The sequence below is a fragment of the Elaeis guineensis genome, chromosome 3 (genome assembly GCF_000442705.2).
Source record: "Elaeis guineensis isolate ETL-2024a chromosome 3, EG11, whole genome shotgun sequence".
NCBI lineage: Eukaryota > Viridiplantae > Streptophyta > Magnoliopsida > Arecales > Arecaceae > Elaeis > Elaeis guineensis.
This window is the reverse complement of record NC_025995.2, coordinates 91,905,445-91,928,766: the sequence shown is the minus strand read 5'-3', so window position 1 is coordinate 91,928,766 and position 23,322 is coordinate 91,905,445. Positions and strand designations below refer to the sequence as shown.

The 23,322-nt window shown below is 37.1% G+C and overlaps 1 pseudogene; it reads right to left on the bottom strand.

Moving 5' to 3' along the window:
• Nucleotides 1–3,794: 3,794 nt before the first annotated feature.
• LOC105042020 (cyclin-dependent kinase C-3-like) lies at nt 3,795–23,322 on the bottom strand (annotated as a pseudogene).

Here is a 23,322-nt window from a genome sequence, read left to right as displayed (position 1 = left end):
GCTGCGGGGTTGTAAACTACAATTACTGGATCAATTATTGTATGGGACTTTTTCATCCACAGTTGTGGCCCACTCATCTAACTCTTATACTTTGTGTTACACTCCTACTGGTTTGCTTTAATATCAGGTGTCCTCCTTTACAAAAAAATACAAGACTCGGCATATTTGAGCCAGAGATGCTCCTAGCCTCCTATACCTCTTCCTATGCTGCTCCCTTTTCTACACCTTCACATAGAAACAAATCCATCCATCCTCTCACTACTTGTCAAGCATTGTTGAGGGATCCATCCTCCCGCTACCCAAGTCTCTCTCTCTCTCTCTCTCTCTCTCTCTCTCTCTCTCTCTCTCTCTCTCTATATATATATATATATATATATATATATATTGTAATCTCAAACGTCAGCTGTTGGATCGCGTATTGCACATATACCAAAGCACCCCAACTTTTTCTTCCATCATCTTGCATAGCTCTCGAATCAGCTATTGCGCGATGAAACGGTTGATGTTGCAAAAGAAAGTCTATCATTCCTTGGCGAAAATATACAACCTGAACCCTTTATCAAGTTGATAAAATAATTAAAAATCTTCAACCGTTCACTTTCTCACACATACGTGCCGTAATCGACCTGCAACCACTAGATAAAGAGGAGAAACCCAGTAGGCAACAAGTGTCCGTTTAGACCAATAACTTTACCGATCTAAATGATTGTCTATAGCAAACAATGAGTTTTCTTTTTGAAGTAAATGGGGGAAGTGAGACGCTTCCGCTAGAAAACAATGAGTTGGAACCTTCTGTAGTGGCTTACATGAGCAACTAGTCAAGGTTTCAAAAGGATTTAATCCACCTTCAATGAGACAAAAGCAACTTCCTCATCACATCTTAGGTAAAGTAGTTGCACATATTAGCAATATTTTCCTATAGATCTAACCTGCATTACAAACACCCACTACTTTTTTCATTATCCATCCACAACCAAAAGACGGGGCACTTGAAAGAACGAATGTCTAAAAGGAAAAACTAGCAGCGCTGCACCATCAAGTGGCTTAAATTGTCACGACACCACAAGCCTTGAAAAAAGCGAAGCTACCAGCATCCATAACGTGGACAAAACTCTATGAAACCTGAAAAAGATGTTACACCATAACATATTGTTTCAGAGTCCTAATGGTGAAGACCTGTACATTCATTCATCCCGTACATTTATTCACATTTGGAGCGCATCAGAAAGGATTCCAAAAAAACAACAAAATAATGATTACTTGGATAAACGTTCCAATAAACATTGAAGAAAGGGAGAGTTTCATGCTAGGGCTGCAAATGAGACAGATCGACCTGTGACCAGGCTGATCCTGAAGTAATTATACCCAATCCAATCATTTGAAGACCTACCGGTCCAATTTAAAAGTTGGACCTAGTCTACATTTCAGCTTGAGACTAGTTATGTTTTTCAACCCAATCCATCCCCTGGATCATCCGGGTCCAGTATGGGTCAATATAATATAAATACGACTAGACACCAATCCAACCCGTCGGGTTTTGGTTATACAGCAAAATATAATTTTCAATTTTTCTTTAATATGCTATTAACTCTTAAAAATAAACAATTAAAAATCTAATCCCACATAGATCTTATTGATGTCAATCAAACACAATATAAGTAATAACCAAATAAGTATATCTCTAAGTAGATGATAGTCTAATTACGATCTCCACTAGACATCCAAGTAGATACCCTCCACATAGAAACCGATCACGGATCTTTTCAATCTTTTGTTATGTTGAAAATTCTTCACAAAAATTCAGCACTCCCTCCTTTTCAAGCACGAAGCACACCACAATTTGAGAGCTTTCTACCCTTCACAATGAACATGCCTAAAAATCTTTTAAAGTCTTCTCTCAAAAGACTAGTACACCCTCTTTTCTTTTAAATATCCAACTCTTGGTACATCAACCTCTTAAGAAAGTAGACATTATGCTTTTCTATCTGTTTTCTTACCACACTCATTTTTTCATATATTTCACTTTTGAATGCCTTCTTTAAATAATATATGAAGGGACGCGTAGACAATCTTTGGCATATAAACTTTTCATGCGGCCAAACTCTTTGGCTTCTGAACTTATACGCATGAATTAAATGGAAACCGCATGGGATACACCAAACACTTAAGGCGTGGAAGAGGAGTAAGGCAGAAGGTCTCTTCCTTTTGGGCGCAACTCTCTAGGCACCAACAATTTTGGTGCATGGGATTTGAGAGGAGAAAACCAGATGAAACTCTTTTGGGCACCAAGGGATAAGGGGATTTAGAGGCTTTTCACACCACATGAAACTCTTTCATGCGAGGGAATTTGTGGTGCCAGGGAGACCTAGGTGTAAGCCCTCTTTGAATTGATCAAAACTCTAGAGTTTCGATAAGATCAAATACCTTTGGGCTAGGATTGATTAGAAACTTGGATTAATCCATGTGCTAGCATGTCTATTAAACCCATAAATTTTTAATAAATCTAATTACTTTAGGCTATGATCAATTCCTTAAGTGTGTTACTCATTGAGTTCCACATCTAGCCAATAGTAAACTCAGACTCATAACCAAACTAAATTAAGAATAAATTAAGCCCAAATGCACCAATTAATTAGAACAACTTCTAATTGATTGCTAAATTAAACTCTTTAATTAATACAAGCCCACAAGTTAAAATTGACGTCTAGTAACATATCATGACAATCCAGAATATGTAGAATTTCAATGAAAATATCAAAATATCATTCAATAATGAATTACCATGCAATTTAATCCTTCGATTCATACAATATCCTAGATAAGCTATGGACATAAAATCATGTCAAGCCTAAATACTTATCCATATAAGTCTCGATCTAATAATGATGTCAAAAACATCAAGAGTCATTATCCTATGACATCATATACGATGTTTTCTTCCCTTATAAGGAATGATCGATTTCTTGTTGACCACTTATAACTTTCAAAACATCCCATACATATTTTAGAGATTCATGCTAAGGAATGACGCAAAATATAGATTCATATACATAAGGTAATAGGATGATCTTATATCTAAATCACTTGCAATATTTTCACTAAAGAACTATCTGACATGCTTGTAAGACTCTATTAAATGTTCTCTCTATAGATCGATCAATTCAGTGAACTCATTCTCCAATAAGCATCCATATTTTTGTATTAGTATTACTATACAAGTGATTATGAAATTAATCATCCTCTCTATCGAGCATACATAGAATGTGACTGTCTTATCGATATCATTGATCCTTGAATCAATGATCCTACGATTAGAAATATTTTAGATTAAGACCAACAAGATTTTAAATCTCACTGACATGATCTCATCATGATTCTAAAAACTTTATCATAGTCTATGGGGTTCATTATAATCTAAATCAAATAACAAAATCAGCATATAATGAAATAAAATATTTAATTTTATTAACAAATAATTAATGTCAAATACATGAGTAGAAAGATAGAATATAGAAAAATCTCATCGCATCACTCGTGTGGTTGGCTTGCAGGATACTATTCCTTCACAACCAACCTAAAAATTCAAATTATTTAAACCACCTTACACACACATATATGTATATATATATGTTCAAACCGTTGAATGTGATCTAGTATCTCAAAATTACTTATATACTAAAAATTATATAATTTAAAAATCCTTATAACCTACGTATCCAGTGATCAAAAAATATATTTAGTTCAATTTTATTTAGACTGTCCAATTTTTAATTATTTCATGCATAAACTAGAGATTTTCAAATCAAATGATTATAATAGATCATATTCAACGACTTAAATCATTAATATAGGACCCCTATTATAGATTTTAACCTAATCAAATCTGAGTCCAAATTCGGTCAACCCGATTCTAGCCTCTCTCTCTCTCTCTCTCTCTCTCTCTTATATATATATATATATATATACACACACACACACACACACCCATTTGCAGTCCCGGTGTTTGCCACGATTGGTGGTCAAAGCCAGTTGCAGCACAGAACATCCGCAGTAAACCACGGAAATGGCATCAGAGACATGTTCCAACTACAGCCCTATGCCTTCCAACCTGTAGTCTGCAGAAAAACCCTTCAGAAGTGGACATCATTTCTTCTTAGCATGAATTCATCATCTGCAATTAATTCATCCCCACCTTTAGCCAGCAAAATCCTTCATTTCCCACTCATTTACAAGTAATGAAGGAAAGTAGACATGATTCACTTCCATCACGCTGCATCCATGATCTGCAACTAAAACACCTTCTGCAGTAACATTTTCATGCAGAAGCAAAATCAAGCCTTACCTGCATGTCTTTAAACGTAATAAAAACAGCAAGCTGTGCACTTTGTTTTCTTTGTTTCATTGTGGCACCAGATTCTATTTTCAGTATCTGAAATACATAGCATCCAATGCATCCCTTGCAGATATTCTCTACAAAATAGGAAAAAGGAAAAATCGAATCAGTTTATATAAACATATGCATACAAGGATGAAGGTTAGTTAGATAACAGCAAGGGTCAAGTTGGAACACAGCTTGTCCATGGAATATTCCCCATGTGGCACACTATGAGTAGGGGTGAGAACGTGGGGGGAGCTCCTTGTTCCAGCAAAAATCTGAACCATTCTTATGCCCTCAGTTTGAGGCTATATTTACAAGATGTACATCACCATAACTTCCTATCCAAGGCCAATTTCTCTGAAATGGAGGCATTGTCACATGCATGCACTATGTTCTTGCCACTATGTTGATGTAATTACGGTACTTATTGTGGAAAAGAAAAAGAAGAAGAAAGAAAGAAGAAGGATTGATGAGAATGACATACCTGGGATGGATTCAGTGTTAGCATCCTCTCAAGCAACTGCAATGCATGATGTCAACACTGTTGATAAAAAGAGATAAATAACAGTGTCAATAAATAAATTGTGAATGCAACCAGCTTTAGAATTTCAATACACCCTAAAAACCAGAATATGCACATAAGCATCGAATGCAAACAAGGAAGTGCTAATCATTCATCACATACTGCCAAAAAATTTTTCTCAGGCATCTCTTCAGTGGCCTTGCTGGCTTGCAGGTATTATACCATGGTAGCTTAGAAACACCAGGCCAGCTTTCTTCGTCTGGAGTTCCACAGAGCTCAAAAATTTTATATAGCTGCTCTTGCTGCAGTTACAAGCAAAGGGTGTAAGGTGTTACACTTCCTCCATGCTTAAGGAGGTGATGAAAGGTGCAACATCCAACAACATTAGCTTCATTATTGAAGGAAAATATAATAATCTTCTTTTGATAAACATCCAAATAATTTCTTAGCTCACTAACTAAAAAGAGAGCAAAAAAAGGGGGAAAAAAGAAATAGGAAGTCAATTAGAGGACGAGAAATTTTACTATATTACTATCTTCACCGTAGAAAGAAAATGTAATCTCCACTACAAAGACATGGTGGATATTCCAACCACGTCCTCCATATGGAGGTTTTATGAAAATTCCAAATCCAACATGATAATCATATGGGTTCTCGTACATTTCTGATGCATCTCGCATATACATGACAAATATCCCATGAATACAATATGTGGGAATCTGAACACCCTCAAGAGTACCAAAAATTTGTATAAACACATAACGACTGTCAACTTAACCCATTAACTGATGCATAGATATATCAAAGTAAAGAAACAAAGGCATATAAATTATGCTTCACATAATGAGAGTACAATGTCCTTAATGAACAAAAGGAAGATCTAGCAGTGGCTCTAATTAAGGATGTAAGCAATGTGCCAACCAAATTGTTAAGTTGCAGAGAAAAATTATTAGTTGGACTAAATTTTGTGATCTGACAGTTAAGATGGGGATATACTAGTTGTGATTCATGATACTAGGGTATCCAGCTAAAAAAAGGGAAAAAGGAAAGGTAAACACTCTTCACACTTCTTGAAATCTATGGTGAAGTGATGATGGCCAATAAAAGTGATTCTGAGCTCATATTAACTTTATGAAGAGGTAGGAAGGGAGAATGCCAATTTGCCTACCTTTTGGAAGATGACGCATCATGCCATGTTTATAGATAAAGGAAAATTGAATCTTACATTGTATAAACAACTCAAGGTGGGTAGTAATTTTGGCCCATGCCCATCAACCTGATCCTACCTGCTTTTCACCTGCCTAACCTGACCAATTATGCTCAAAAATCAGGTACAGGTCAGTTTTGCCTGATCTGCTAGTAAGTCAGGTTTTGGTTGGATTAGTTGTGATGCAACAGGTCATGAACCCTTTAACCATATCTTGATTCAATATAATAAATACACATCACCCATTGGCCTGGTAGCACCATTCTTCATATTACCATCCGCCATAAACCCTTCCTCCTTTCTTCCTTCCCTCTCCTCTCCTCTTCCTCACCGTTACAATGGCAGTTTTGATCGGTCACAAACTAGGCTTGATTCAGTCCTATTGTGATAAGGAATGTAATAATCATAGTTGGAAACAAATATAACAGCTAAAGGACTTCTATTTCAACCTAGATTTAGGATTGGCCAGTTATTAAGATTCCTATTCTCTTAAGGAGCCTTGTTTGGGAGCAAATCAAAAGCAAATAAACAAGAAAATCATAATATATCAGCCACAAATCAGCAATTAATCAACAGCAGTCCTTCCAAGAATTGTTGAAATTACAAACCAGCCCTAGCTGCTAGAATTTTTCTTTTTCTTATTAATCCTAGCTATTTTAGAAGTGTAGAAGGCTATAAATAAGCTTGACCGGCCATCCTTAAGGAGAGTCAAAAAAGAAAAGAACTATTGTTCCTCTTAATTTTCAACATCAATAACATTACTTTCGGAAGCCTTCTCATCTTCGAAGTTGAGAGACTTTTGTTAGAGGAGTATAAATTTTAACAATTTGGTACCGGAGCCCTATAACGATCCACTCTCCTTGCTGATCTCTTCTTTGATTTCCATGGTGACTTCTCCGACATCCGAGCCTATGACGAAGAAGAACGATGCTGAAGTTGAAAGCACTCAAGCGCCATCGATCGAACAATCTCTCCAAAAAATCTTATCCTCCATCGATGCCTTGGCATGGTAGTTGGAAAGTTGAAAAAAACCAAAAATTCTTCAAGCACTACTCTCTAGTGCCCGATAGTGTCACACAAACAATGCCTTCGGCTCCGATGCCGCATTCTTCAACTAGATCCCTCGCCAATGCATAAAACATTTCAAGCACAAGTAGGGTTGCACATGTACATGCTTTTCCTCCATCTTTGATTTTTATTGAAGGAGATGTGGTGTCCCCATAAGTCACCAACCCCTTTACGGGTGGGGGAGGCACTTCAATGCAGCCCCACACAACCTGTGCATCTTACAGCCAAGAAATAGTGTTGGGATACCGTAAGAAACCTCTTATTCCTAATTTCGAAATTTTTTTTTAACAAACCAGTAGCCCAAAGGTTCATACAATCAGCCCATTATCACCTACGCACTACCCTCGCAAGACCCGTATATTAGTGAGAAATATGATGATGAATACTTGAAGAACTATTGGCCGACCACCTTTACCATCGAGGCCGGCATTCTACTGTTGTTTTGGGGCACAAGGGGCTGGTTTCGCACTTTCATGGCCTCGACAAGATAATTATGGCCAAAATCTTTATGATCAAAGGCATAGAAAGCAAGGGGCTGTAGGGAACAACGTAGGATTCGAGTGGACTTCCTTTGGCTAACCCCTAATCCCGTGTGAACATCGCTTCCCTCAACAAGTGGTGCAATCTCGATCTTCGAAGATCGACTTTCCGAAGTTTGATAGTAAGACAAACTTACAAGTTTGATGCTGAAAATGACTGCAGGAGATCAGCTGACAACAATTGATTGTTGGCTGGTTTCAGTGGTTGCATCAGGTCCACGATTTCTTCAAAAATTTGCTGCTGGTCTGTCCCTTGATCTGACACCTTGTGGCTGGTCGAACCCTCCTCCTGGGCTACTAGAACAGTCCTTTGGCGCTCAGCTATATTGCAGTCCAACAACAGCAATTCTGGTATTGTGGAGATCTCAAAAGGTTCAGTGGACAGGAACATAAAAGTCGGAGAAGTCGATGCGAGCTTCACGAATTGTCGGAGTGTGATTGGCTCTACCTCGGTGGGCTCTTCCACTTTAATTGTGACTTGCTAGCTGTCTTTTGCGAAGATTATTATCATCCTTGGGAAGCTCCAATGGACATCCTTCACTACGTCGTGAAGCCAAGACAAGCCAAGCACCACATTTATTCCCTTTAAGGTTATTGCACATAAATCGAATTCAAAATACTCACCTTATATGTTAAGAGGCACTTTGGCGCACTTTCTAGCGCACTTCATCTTTTGGCCATTGTTGACCATCACTTCGAAGCAAAAGACTAGCTCCATCTTTAACTTCAACTTCTTTGCGATATCGGTGTTGATGAAGCAATGAGTGGATCCGATGTCGACCAACACCAAAACCGCCATCTTTCTTATGTTTGCAAAAAATCGCATCGCTTGGAGCTTCTTTGCGACCCCAGATAAGCCATAGAGAGAAATCATGGGCTCTTCGAAATCTTCAGGTAATGCCTCTTCATCTTCTTTTTGTGGCTCTTCATTGTAGGCTTCCTTGCCATCAACATCGACATCATATTGCTTATCGTCCGGCATCATCAAGTATAGTTGAGTTTTGTACTTGTGCTCCAGTCTCCACCTTTCATCACAGTGGAAGCAAAGCCCTTTCTTCCTTCTTTCCTCAACTTGAGAAGTGGTAAAGGTTCGCATGGCTTTGGAGGGGGTAGAAGAAGAAAAGCTTGCTGCTGGCCACACGTTGGTTGGAGCCTTATTGGCTCCACTAGTAGCCAACCAACTGTGGAAGGGTCTTAGAGGTGGTGGGCCAACAAGTGTGCTTGTTGATTGATTGTTGTAGTTGCTTGCTGACTGAAGTCGAGGTTGTGGATGAGCTCCATGTGATGGGACAGTCAAAGCTAACTTCTCCACCATTTTTGCTTCTCTGTAAGCTTCCAAAATCAATGTAAGCTTATGGGCTAACACCTCCACCTATAAGCCGCCGATAAAGGAGCCAATCAAAGTATCTTCGAAGAGGTTAGGCAACATATTGGAGATCCATTCAAATTCAGCTTAGTAGTAAGCAACGGACCCCCTCTATCGGAGTTGGTGCCACCATATAGTTCATCATGCGATCTAACCTAAAACGCATCACAATTGCTTGCTTAAAATCCTCCTATGTCAATTGCCCCATTGGCGTAAAGTACCACTTGTACCATTGTGTGGCCTCCTCTAAATAAAGCGATGTGATTGCCACTTTGCAATCTTCCGGTGTGTTTGTGCACCTAAAATAATTTTCAACAGCAAAAAACCAAACTTGTAGATTTGTCTTACCATCGAACTCCAGAAAGTCGATCTTCGAAGATCGAGGTTGCACCGCTTATTGAGGAAAGCGATGCTCACGTGGGATCTGGGGTTGGCCAAAAGAAGTATGCTCAAATTCCACATTATTCCCTGCAGCTTCTTGCTGTTCACGACCTCGATCATAAGGATTTCGGCCATAATTATCTTGTCAAGGCCATGGAAGTACGAAACCAGCCCCTTGTACCCCAAAACAGCAGTAGAATGCCTGCCTCGATGGTAAAGATGGTCGGCCAATAGTCCTTCAAGTATTCATCATTATACTTCTCACTAATGTACGGGTCTTACGAAGGCAGTGCGTAGGTGAAAATGGACTGATTATACGAATCTTTAGACTGTTGGTTTGCTGAAAGAAAATCTCTGAAATCAGGAATAAGAGGTTTCTTACCATGTCCCAACACCATTCCTTGGCCGTAAGGTACACCGATTACGTGGGACTACACCAAAGTGCCTCCCCTACCCGTAAAGGGGACAATGACTTGTGGGGACACCACATCTCCTTTAATAAAAATCGAAGACAGGAAAAGCGACTACCCGTACAACCCTACTTGTGCCCGGAACATTTTGCACATTGGAGACAGATCAGGTTGAAGTATGCCGCATTAGAGCCGAAGACATTGTTTGTGCGACACTATTGGGCACCGAAGAGCACTGCTTGAAGAATCTTTAATTGTCTTCAACTTTCTCTAACCGCCACGTCAAAGCATCGATGGAAGATAAGATCTTTTGGAGAGATTGTTCGATTGATGGCGCTTGAGTGCTTTCAACTTCGGCATCGTTCTTCTTCATCATAGATTTGGATGTCAAAGAAGTCGCCATGAAAATCGAACAAGAAATCAACAAGGAGAGTGGATTGTTGTAGGGCTCTGATATCAAATTGTTAAGATTTATACTCCCCTAACAAGAGTCAAATTCGAGGATAAGAAGGCCTCCGAAAGCAATATTATTAACGTTGGAAATTAAAAGGAACAATGGTTCCTTTCTTTTTTTTTCTCCCCTTAAGGATGGCCGGCTAGGCTTTATTTATAGCCTTCTACAATTCTAAGATAGCTAGGATTAATAAGAAAATAAAGAAAAACCCTAACAGCTAGGGCTGGTTTGTAATTTCAGCAATTCTTAGCAAGACTGCTGCTGATTTATTGCTGATTTGTTATATAATGTGATTTTCTTTTTTATTTGCTTTTAATTTGCTCTCAAACAAGACTCCTTAACAGAATAGAAATCTTGATAACTAGCCAATTCCAAATCCAGACTAAAATAGAAGTCCTTTAGCTGCCATATTTGTTTCCGGTTATTACATTCCTTATCACAATAGAGCTGAATCAAGCCTAATTTGTGATCGGTCAAAGCTGCCATTGCAATACTCACTTTGGTCAGGTCCAGGTTGACCAAGTGGACCAACCATTACATTTACGTTGATGAAGTTTGACCCACCGACAGGCAAGGCCAAGTTTGTGCTAGGCCAACTACCCCTGAATAATAAATCCCAACCAACCCATTAATCCCCAACTCTATCTAACATTGATGGAATTAAGTTATAGTTTAATTTGAAGATCCATAATTTGGAAAAACCCAATGCACAAATCAAAGCAGCATAGCATACCAGCCCAAGTTAGCTAATTAACCATCTTATGAGGTAGGTTACAAGTGTAGAACTGTATGCCTACCATATTATGATTCATACATAATTCAAATACAGGTAAAAGTTCATGTAAAGAAGGAAAAAATATGCAAGCACAGTACATTATAAATTTACATGGTGTGACTTGTGTGCAGGCATGTACCATATAAATTCTTATATGCTTGTATTTGCTATATGTGTATTTTCTCCATGTCTATCAATTTTATTGGGACTATTGTGACCATGGATTTTCTGAAGGATGAAGGTTCTAAGAATAAGAAAAAAAAGGTCTAACTTTCAAAAAAATTCCATCAAGGCATATCTGCTACAATATATTTAACATACACTATGATGCTAAATCTTTGTCAAATGATCTTAGAATCAAGCATCAGTAACTTTTGGCATTGCATCAGGAAATAAGGTCACTCCACTCTTGCTCTTGATCATTAAACAATTATGAACTTTTAGATAAATGAATATCATTCCTATGATCCCTTATCATTATTGTCCCTCCTTAGTTGCCTCTATGATGTTGATGTTATATTGCCCTGAAATCATCATAAAACCTCTTTGTGGTTTCAATACAGTTTAAAAAGTGATCCAAATCTTAATGGCTGCACCAATTACGCAAACCAAAATTAGCAACATAGCGGCCAAACTCTTTATACTCAGAATCACAGCCTCAAAAACCATAATAATAAAAAAGGGAAGAGTGCATTATAAGTATTTGCAAGCATCAGGTAGAGCCTCTTTTTTTTTTCTCGCTCTTTTTTCCTTTTTTTTTTTTAAAGGGTAAGGGAGCTTAACTACCACTGGAGGTTTATTGGAAGAGAGAAGGTTCAGACAATTACAAAAGGTATGGCAGTGTTGGACCCAGGAGCCAACAGCAACTTAGAGAAACACTTCTGGATCGCAGCGGCCATAAAAATGAGAGAATTCACAACCATGAGTATCATGGAATTACAAACACACATACACAAATATAACAATAATGACTAGTAACTACCCATACAGATTGAGCGAGAGAAAGGGAAGAGGGTGAAGAGGGGGGAAGTAATTTCATGCTCCAGGTTCAATCACACATTATCATACCTCACTCTTTCCTGGAAAAATTGGTCTTCTGTTCAGACATTCTGCAAATATGCAACCAACAGACCATATATCCACAGCTTCATCATATTTTGTGGCTCCAAGCAGCAATTCTGGAGCTCTGCCAGAAAATCAAAATGATCTGAGTCAATGAAAAATATAGTGATCTGGTAATGCAGTATAAATATTGACAGTAGTCCACTTTTACCGTGATTGTTGAAATATAACAAATTTACCTGTACCACAAAGTTATGACACGATTTGTAAAATTTTCACCCTTGACAAATGACCATGCAAGGCCAAAATCAGCAAGCTTTAAGATTCCCCTCCTATTGATTAGAAGATTAGGCCCTGTCAAAAAAGATTTCAACACCAAATCAACAGCAAAATCCAATATAAAATTAAAATTCAACTTAGCAAACAATATAACACAGCAAAAATTAAGAGAAAACCTTTAATGTCACGATGAAGTACATTGTTGGCATGACAATAATGAAGTCCCTTTAGCAGCTGCCTCATGTAGCTCTAGTAAGATAAAGGGTAAAACAATTAATAGTCAGCTAACAACCACACATAGCTGAAAACAAATCTATATATTGTTAAATGTATGCTCTAGAAACCAATCAAACTGACATATTAATTCTTTTTAGGACATAATTTTGTACTTGATCTAATAAAATTAAGGCAGTTAATTCTATTCGTGTAGTATATGTGCCCATGAATCATCCAAGAAATTAATAGATGATAATATATATTCTCAAGAGTTGAGAATTTGAGACATGTGTCATTGATGGTTAATTCCTAAATTGCTTTCGATCGAAGGATCATCACGGAAACAGTGATTGATCTGGTAAGATTGGTGCACGGATCGCTTTCGTTAGGATAGATAAGTCTTAAGTCTATAGTGTAGGGACACTGGAGCGAGAGTATAGGTGATTATTAGAGAACAACAGTACTGAACGTGACCAATACGAGAAGTCACTTGGATGTCTACTCACTCGTCAGTGACATTCTCGATGCTGTAGCGATGTGGCTAGTTCTTAGACCTACGGTGCTTTGACTATTCACAATGAGATGGCTGTAATTTAATTGCACCATAACTCGGTCTCCTAGCCATATGGAGTCTTAAGGTGTATATTGGCTGTAATAAGTTCATTGCAGGAATAAGGTGTACACCTAGATGGAATTTATTGACCTTAATAGTAAAGGAGTAATTCCATATGATTTATGAGATTGAGTTCGAAAAATCTTGATCAGGACAGTGTGAATGATGGAAATGAGTTTTCATCAGATTTCACAAATGAACTCAAATCGAATAAATCTTACAAATGACAAACAATAAGGTTTAACAAGTTTTCCATAACCTCCATCCTATCGGGACTCACGATAGAGGAACTGAATCACACGGTAACTACACCTAGAGGTTCATCTTTCTGTTCTGCTAGGTTGCCACTACATACTGCTAGGCGTTACTGATGGATTGTGGGACCAACGAGAATTATATTAATGATCAATAATTCTTGATTGATGAGTTGGAATCGTTCCAATCCATTAAAAAAAAATTCAATGATATTTTGATGGAGATCAAAATATGTCTCACTATTAGACAGAATAGAACCTATGGAGTCACACATAAAAAAGGTCTTACCTGATTGAAAAGAGTCCCACTGGACTGAAACTCTAGAGTCCCACCGGACTGGGACTCTGTCAAATCGAAAGTGGTCTTAATTATCAATTTGATTGATAATTAGACTTCAATGTAAAAGTTACATTGAGAACTTACTAAGGTTAGTAAGCTATAGAAGGACTAAATTGCAATTGTTGCATATTATTTAATTTGATCAAATATTATGATTGAATTCTAATCAAATTAAATCAGATTTAATTTGATTAGTTTTGGTTTGAGTTTGACTCAGACTAGGATTCATAAGTCTAATAGGGTTAGACTTAATAAACACTTGACCCAAACCTGTTTAGATTGGGTTTAACCTATCCTTATCTATAAGAGGACAACCCATAGAAGGACTTTTCTCTGGTCCCACGCCCCATATGATGTTCATGCCTAAAGAAATCACCGTGACGTTATTTGTTGGCGTGGAGGAATAATAGGAAAGAGGAGGGCGGCACTTATCTCCAAGAGTCCAAGTGCTCTTAGACTCCTAACAAACCTTAGCCCTTTTAAGTTTAAATAGAGGGGATTAGATGGGGCAGCTACTAAGAGATAGGATCAACATGTGGGACGCCCAAGAGAAGGAGATTGGCGTGGAGATCAAGGGAGGACGCCCAAGGCTTATGGGTGTTGGATATATGGAGTTTTTCTACGTGAAAAAGGTGAGGTGCCCCCTCTCTCCCTTATCCTTTCTTTCTTATAATAGTTGTTAGAAAACTTCCTCCCTCTCTCTCTTGTCCAAGAGTTGGACATATCTTCCTTTTCTTCTCTCCCTAAGATGTCCAAGAGTTGGACATATTAAAAATCAGACTTGATCTGATTTATTTTGGTCCATGAGATGGACACAAAATTCTCCTCTTCCTCTCCTACAAATATGTTCAAGTGTTGGACATGATTAAAATCAGATTTAATCTGATTTTTGCCTATTCCTCTTGATCCATGAGATGGACACAAAAGGTTCTCCTCATCCTTTCCTAGATCTAATCCAAGGATTGGACAAGAAAGGAAGAAGAAAAATATTAAATCTCTTGTCTTCTTCAGTAGATCTTTGATTTTCTCTTGAGAAGAAAAAAAATGAAAAAAAAAATCAGATGTGATCTGGTTTCATTATCCTCCTATAAATCTGATTGATTCTCTTGAGAAGAGAATCAAAAGATCAAGTCGATTCAACAATCCAGAGAGCGATCTCTGCAAGAGAGCTAGCATCCCGGTAAAATCAAGTCCTCCTAATCAAATCAGCCTCGGTAGATACCCGTAGAAGCCGGATGCATGTGCGGCTCTACAGAAACCTCATCAGATTACCACGGACAATCGAATTGCGGTGAAGATCTACCCGCACAAAGATAAAGGTCTAAATTTAAATTTGATTTTATTTTTCAGCATCTTAATTTCAGCTTGTGAACGTTCCTGGCATGTGTAGATTAGATCTATATTTTATGCATGATAGATTTAAAATTGTTTAAATCTAGATCAGTTAAAAATCTACATATTCTAATCTCTACATGCATATCTCGGATGTGCGACATTCTACATATATGACACTAAGTTTATTATACCTTTATTTGGGGAGCTGTGCTGCGGTTCATAACTGCTGACAAATCATGGTCCATGTATTCAAAAACCATATAGATGTTACCTTTATACTTGTTACCATCTATATGTTAACAGATGCAAGAAACATGAGTTCCTCGTCAAAATCGGAATATTCACAAAAAAGATGGTAGGAAAAGCAGAAAAAAACAAGACAGCTTAAACATTCCAGCAGCAATCTGTTAGACACGTATAAGAAAAGTTGGACAAGAGAATCATAGTATATGATATTCATATTTCATAACCAAAGTAGTTAAGGGACCATGACGACACACCTGATCTTCCCTTCTCATCTATTTCAGGACCTGTGTGACACATTTGTCAATGCATCTGGATTAGAAGATTAAAACCATGATGCAGTCAAAGAAAAGAGGAAAGAAAAAGCTGGAGAGAGTACCCAGAGAGGTCACGACCTCTTTCAGTTGATTACATTCTCATGATCCATTTTCTTTAAAAGTTTGATCTCACGTATTATTGGAACTGGGAACTGCAGAACGACAGAATTCTTCAGAAAAGTCAAGATGAAATAAAATCTATAAGCCCTTCAACTTGGACAGTATCAAAGACAGCAACAATCTTCATGAAATAGGTTTACCCCTTCTTTCCAATTATCCAGTTTTAATTTTTTCAGTGCTGCTCTTTCTTCTGTTATAATTTCCTGGGCCTCATATACCTGTCTGCAATTTGCAAACCAGAAAAAAGAAAATTGTCAAAGAGTCATCTGTACATTACAGATGATAAGTAGTAATAGTTCCCAATTGTTACCATGACCAGCTGCTGCACCAAAGACAAAGAATCTTTAAATGATTACAGTTATGCACTAGATAAGTATTTTGGCATTAAGTATAAGACTAACAGTCGGTATATGCTATACTAACCTGAGATGTGTAGGTTATTGGCTTATGGCATACTTATATTACCTCTAACCTAAGTCCTTTGAAAGGTTTATACCACTCTTAGGACATTGTTTGCTTTAATGGTTGTCACAATGTTGAACCTAAATCAGGAAGATGGATGGAATGACACATCTAACAAGATGATCATAGAATATTGGTGGCTTAGTTCAGTCCTCAGTTAATTATACACCACCGGTTCATGAACTCATGCAAAGATGAGTGACACATGCCAATGGTGGTGCAGAACACAACATCATCAGGATTTACAAATTACAAGAGGAGGAAGAAGACAGAAAGAAAGAAGAAAGATGATGGGGCCTGTAACCCTATTCCACTTGTCTCGAAACTCCAAGAGTCCTGTTTTAGGAACAAAATGGTATCCAGCTCATGGTAAGAAGAATAAAAAGTTCCAGCCAATTTGGGAAGTCAATTAGTATAACTAGGATTCGCTTTAAAACATAAAGGACAATTAAGATGATGATTTCTGGTAAGAAAAGGAACGGCAGTCATGGAAGACTTGTGAGGGTTTCGTTTTCCAATTAGAGTCTCTTTTGGCTGGTAGTCATATTTCATTGATTCCTTCTATTTTTCCTAGTAAGGTTTCTTATTCAAGGACTTCTATCAGTCTTTTATTTGGAAATAAGTGAGAAACATGCATTAGACAACAAGTCATTCTTTAGCAAGCTTAAGTGACCAATGATGAGTCTTTTCTTCTCTCTCCTACTAAGGATATAATTGTCACATTTCAATGACAAAAGGGATTATAACTGTTGAGTAGACAGTAAAAGGTCAGCCTCCTCTCTCTTGCAAAGGGCACTTTAAATTGAATGATAGAAAAACTTTCTTTCTAGTACTCATAGGTGCATGGTTTGCCATTTTGATCGGTACCATACCGTACCGGTACGTACATAGTCTTGTACTATATAGACACACTCTGTAGTCTGTACACCTCGTCATCTTGTATCATACTGCGTACTGATACTATAATAGGATGGTACCTTACGGGGTCTGATACTAAGATAGCAAACCTTGTCTATATATGTTTCCATCCACCGAGGAAGCCACTCCAAGGCTTCAACCAATGGTACAACTAAACCATGATTTTTCTTGAATAAAAATAAGCTCTTCAAATAGTTGTAGTCCACTTAAGTTTCGTACCAATCTCCCTGGGAATAATATCCACCATGAGAGATATTTTTACCAATCATACACAGCAGCCCGCAAGTTCTACTTTTAAATTCCTCTCACAAGATTCCATACCTAACAATCCTTCCGAGTGCAGATTCACATGGCAAATGCCTAAATTTCGAACCATTCACCTTTTAGCGAACCCACCTATTGTTGCCTGCCCACAACCCTTGGAATCTACCCATCCTGTCACTTTGCTGAAAACTAGCTTATTTTGAAATCAGAATCAAAAGTCCAAACTAGTACTAGGACCATCCAACTAAAGCCAAGAATTCATCATCTTTACCTCCATTTCAAGCCTTCCAATTCAACACTAATTTATGGGATCTTTTGGACTTTTAACCTTATCGTAGAAAAATATATCTTGAGAAATATATACAGCAAGCATAAAAATTAATTTTTTTCTCTTTGAATTAAGTTACAATCATGTGCATAACTAATACAAAAGAATCTCATAAGTCATAACAAAATAGATACAATTGTGACCTGTGACATGAGAACCCATGCATGCGTATGTTTAGTCTTACATCGGCTATACATTTGGTAGATCTTGGATATTTATACAGAGCCAAGGAACTTGAATAACACTTTTTTAGCTAGCCTTCTTAGGTGAGATCTTGGAATGTTATAAATGTTATCAAAGTGCACCCAGCCCTATCACCTATGTGGACTAGGGGACACTGCAATGCAAGCCCTTCAGGGTTGACCATGGGCTAATCGTGGTGTTTGTAGTTGAATTTTTGCTACTTGTGAATGGATTTGGATCCTTAGTTGGATAAGAATGCCAAGACTTAAATGGAGGGAGCATGTGAGAATCTATGCAAGCATGTATTTAGGCTAGTGTTTGCTACCACCTCGTACCATCCGATACGGTGCATAACATACCACATTAGTTTACCGATATTGTCATACCTATCCGTACCGCATACCAACACTGTAAAAGGATGGTACCGATAGGGGATCCGGTACCGAGACAACAAATCTTGGTTTAGGCCGCATCAACTATGCACTAAATAGATCTTAGGTACTTATACAAGACTAAAGAACCCAAATTAAACCTTCTTAGCAACCTTTTTGGATGAAATCCTAGATTGTTACATGTGACTCATCACCAATCCATATATTTCCAACAAAGAACATTTGAAATTACATGTTATCACAAGTGTTAACAAAATCTTACACTCTAAGTACATGTTATGTATTTTATATAAATCCTACAACCATTTACACAATACAATTTGCCCTACATACCATAAGACCCATGAGATTGAAAAAATATAGCACATGAGAAAAAGCAAGAAATGCATCTCTCGAAGAAAAAAAATCTTCAAATTAAATGTCCAAGAGAACCCCTCAACCAACAACCAAAATGGTGCCAAAGATGAGGCCCTACAAACCTCTAAATTCCTCAATTTAAATGTCCCTCACATCTTCAACCAACCACATCTTCCGTCATCTTCTAGGCCCTAACCGAGCTCATTTTTGCTCATCTTGCAATCATGGTAGAAAGATTCATGATTCTCCACTTTAGAATAAGAAGAAAATACAAAATTGCGTGAATAGGCACTTGATTAGCAATAGATCACAGACCAAAGGGTATTGGTATGACTTAAGAACCATTCAAATTTTCCTCGTTTCATCCACATAGATCAAACTCAACTGATGTGTAACAAGAGATGAGAGGGAACATCCATAAAAGAAAATAAAGGTCAGCCCAGATGTGCCCATATTTCATTCTAAATTGGTAAGTCATATCCCAGTCACAACTCTTTTATGATAAAAAAGTGAAACCAGTTCAAGTACATCTCAGTTTCCATCAAAATCAGCAGATCCTACATATGTCTGGGGCATGTGAATGAATTGCTGGGAACATTTGTTGGTGGTGTTTTAACTGTTTTATCATAACTATAAACAAACCCAGCATCAATTCAATTTGATTTGATCATCAGTGTGTTCTTGCAATGCACCAAAGAAGACATGAATGATTTGCTGTGATGCACAAGATAAAACATTGATAAGCGTGATTTCTATCTGATCATAGACTTATGATTTTAAGCAACCTAATTATACTTCCTTTTTGCAAAGAGAGCTTATATTAAGTATACGAATAGGTTTGTCCTGGATTTCCTATAATAATCTGAACTGTTTAAAAAGAAGAAGAATGAAGGGAAAGAAGTTTGGTTCTATTAAGACTAGCTTTCATCTCATACATTTATTAATGATCAACCACTAGTTAAACTGTTAGAGTACGGTAGCCGCAGAAATTATTTGTATGTAATATTTGAACATTGGTTGAGATATAACATGGATATTTCATTTGCATGATCGTTAAACAATATGGTTTATGTGTCACATTTCAGCCTTAAGAGTCAAAAAAAGAATCCATGAATGCATCACAAGATTATCTAACTAGTTGGGAGTGTTTACCACAAGGAGGATTGGATATTTGGATTTTCTTATGCATTCAAAATATTATTCACAACTAAGGGTGGCAATTATGACCCAACCTATCAACCCAACCCATGAACAACCCATTTTAAGCAGGTTCAGGTTTGATATAAATGGGTTTAGATCATAAACGGATCGACCCATTTAGACTTGTTTGTCAAATGAGTTGAGTTCAAGTTTAGACCTTTGACCTGTTTAACTTGTCTAATAATTAGTTCGGCTCATAACCTAACCTATTTAACCCATTTAAGACCTGTGAAACCTGTTTAACCTATTTAAAATCTGCTTAACCTATTTCTATCCTATTTAACCCAACCCACTTAACATGTTTTATCTGTTTACATCCATCAAATCCATTATAAACCCATTTAACCTAACTTAACCTATTTAATAAATAGGTGATGTGGATCTGGTCTAGTTTAATAAACAGGTTGAGTTCAGATATGAATTTTTTACCTATTTAATAAATAGGTCGAGTTTGGGTTGACTAATTTTTAACCCAACCTGTATCTAACCCGATTGACATCCCTATTCACAACTATGGATGAGATTGCGCATTACATCTATATGGCTATTCAAGTGTGCAGCGACTATATGAAGGGCTATTTCAAAATATTGTTTAGGGATAATGCAAATGAAATATCCACATTATATTTCAACAAATATTCAAATATTAATACAAATGACTTGCAGGGCGTATCCTACTCTAGCATTTCCAACCTCCATTTGAAGATTTGATGCTCGGAAGTCACATGCAAATTAATGAGCCTCCAGCTCTTGAGAATGAAGACTAGCACTGCCCAGTGACACTCCAGTCACAGTCCTTTCCTCCCTTAAAATAGAGTCTACGATTGTTTTTCAGAAAAACTTTTAAAATAAGGCATGGCTATCATGAGAAAGCTGTTTGATTGATATTGCACAGACCCAATATACCTAATAGATCAACCAGTCTTTTAAGTCTGAAAAATTTAGGAAGTCTGGACTTCCATCAAGAAAATGATGGGTTTCTTTTCCTACAAATGAATCAAGAACTGGAAAAAAATTTTGAGCTCTATAGGTTAAAGGACAACAGATCTCATTGACAATAATTCATCAAAGGGACTAAATTTCTGTAGATAAGTATAACCAAAATAAAGGACTCAAATTTTATTAGCAACAATCAGTTGGAAGCAATTGAAGATCTACCAAAAACTGCTAACTCAAAGAGGGTTAGGTATTCAATATGTAGCTAGTTAATAGGAGTTTAATTTCACAGATTGGAGTCGAAAAGAAATGCTAATTGATGAAAAGAAGACCAATTTCTACTGAGTGATGTAAGGATTTGTGTTCTATCAGTGATAGAAGGAATAAATAGTTCTTCAACTATTAAAACAGGATCTTTCTTAAGATATAAAAGAGCTAACAAACAATTTATTGCCCATGAATCAAAACAGATTCAGGACAATAATGAAACAGGACTTTTATGTTTTGGGTCAAGATGTAGGCGATTTTGAGTTCTGAACTCGAACAATAATTATTTTTAAACAAAAGACTTGGATTTAGATGGCAAAGTTTCAAGGATAAGGTTTTACGCTTCAGGTTTAATCATCCAATTCAGGTTTCATATCTCCGAAATTGGCTTCAGACTTCAAATTTAAGATATGACAATGCAAGTCCTGCGCTTCAAGTTTAAAAGCAATCATGTTTCAGTTTTCAATAAGCTGGTTTCACATTTAAGACACAAAATTAACATCACATTCTTTGAATTGAAAAGAATCATATTTAGTTTTGGATGCGTAAGAATATGATTCAGATTTCTGGTGTCAAACAATGAACTTTAAGTGCCAAAAATTGTATTTTTGGGTTCAAGCTCCAAGCTTGAGACTATGATGGTTCTAAATTCAGGCCAGATCTAGAATAAAGCTTCAAATTGTATGTTTTAGGTTTCAAACTCTAACTGTAAAAAATTACAGAACAAGATTTGAGACCTCATACACATGTTTTACAAAATAAAATCCAGATTTCATTTTTTAGACTATACACAGTGCAATTTTCAAACATCGAATGTTATAATTTCAGATCAAGAAACTGAAATTTGATTTCAGACAAAAGAACCTTCAGGTTTCAAACATCAAGGTTTCAAATAGTAAGAAAAGGCATTTTCGAAATTTCACGTTCCAAGTCCATAAGAAATTCCAACTCATAAATCTATATTGGGCATATGGTATCATGAAGTTCAGTCATCATTAGGCTGGAGATTTTACCGGGCAAATCTAGACTCCTTTGGCTTAGGAAGATATTCAAATGAGGCCAAGGTTAACAATCTTAATCAAGCACGGCACAGAAAGGATCTGAAAGTCCAAGTGAACTGAAATCAGTGAAATAGACTCATCGTGTCACCTCTAAGCTCAATGAATCAAGTACAGGATGGGTGATAAGCTCTAAATTCATATGCAAAATCCTACCATGATGCTAGAATAACCATGATTCTATCTTGCAGAAAGCATCAAATTGGTTTGAGGCCATATAGGCTTATCTAAGTGGAACACTGAATCCATGTGCACAAGTTTTGAACGCGTTTACATAACCATGCATGAACCTGAAGTCCCAATAATTTCAAATTTCGAGCAACAGGCTCTATTGTCTAAGCTTGTATTTTAACAAATAGGTATCAGAGAATGTATGTTGAAAAGTCTCCTGAAATCAAATATGATCAAGCAGCCATATCCACTCTCCACTTTTTATTTCAATTCTTCCATCATTAACGTCATGTAGCATGACACCAAATCCAAAAAACCAATTCCAGGAACCTAGTCTTAAATATCCAAATTTTATCAGGAAAAGAAAAACTTTAATAGTTTGAAGGCATGCCGATTAGCTAAACAATAGAATTTTTAATTTATTTTTTCTTCAAAATTACTGCATAACTATGGTAAAACAATCGAACCAGAAATTAAAAACCAATAACGATACCATATGAATCCACTAATAGGAGATGATTCCGGAACCATATACAGAAATTAAAATAAAAAGCAAAAGGACAGGGGTTTTCAGGAAGATAACTCACCCATAGGTACCCTCTCCGATCAATCTGTGTCGCTTGAAGGAATCAACGGTGCGAGACCCCGACGAAGGGTACTCCGCTAGGTTGAGCGAGCCCGGCGCAGCGATCGCCATTAATGGAGAGGAAGGAAGAAGAAGGGCATCGGAAGGAAGGAAGGATACTTGGTAGGCATTTTTACCGGATTAATGATAATTTTAAAACAAATTTACCAAAATAATGCCCTGCCAAAATTATTTATCAAAATACTGCCTATAATAAAACCATCCTATCATCTATACTAACTCACCAACTGGAACTTAGTCGACAACAGGATGAATCACTC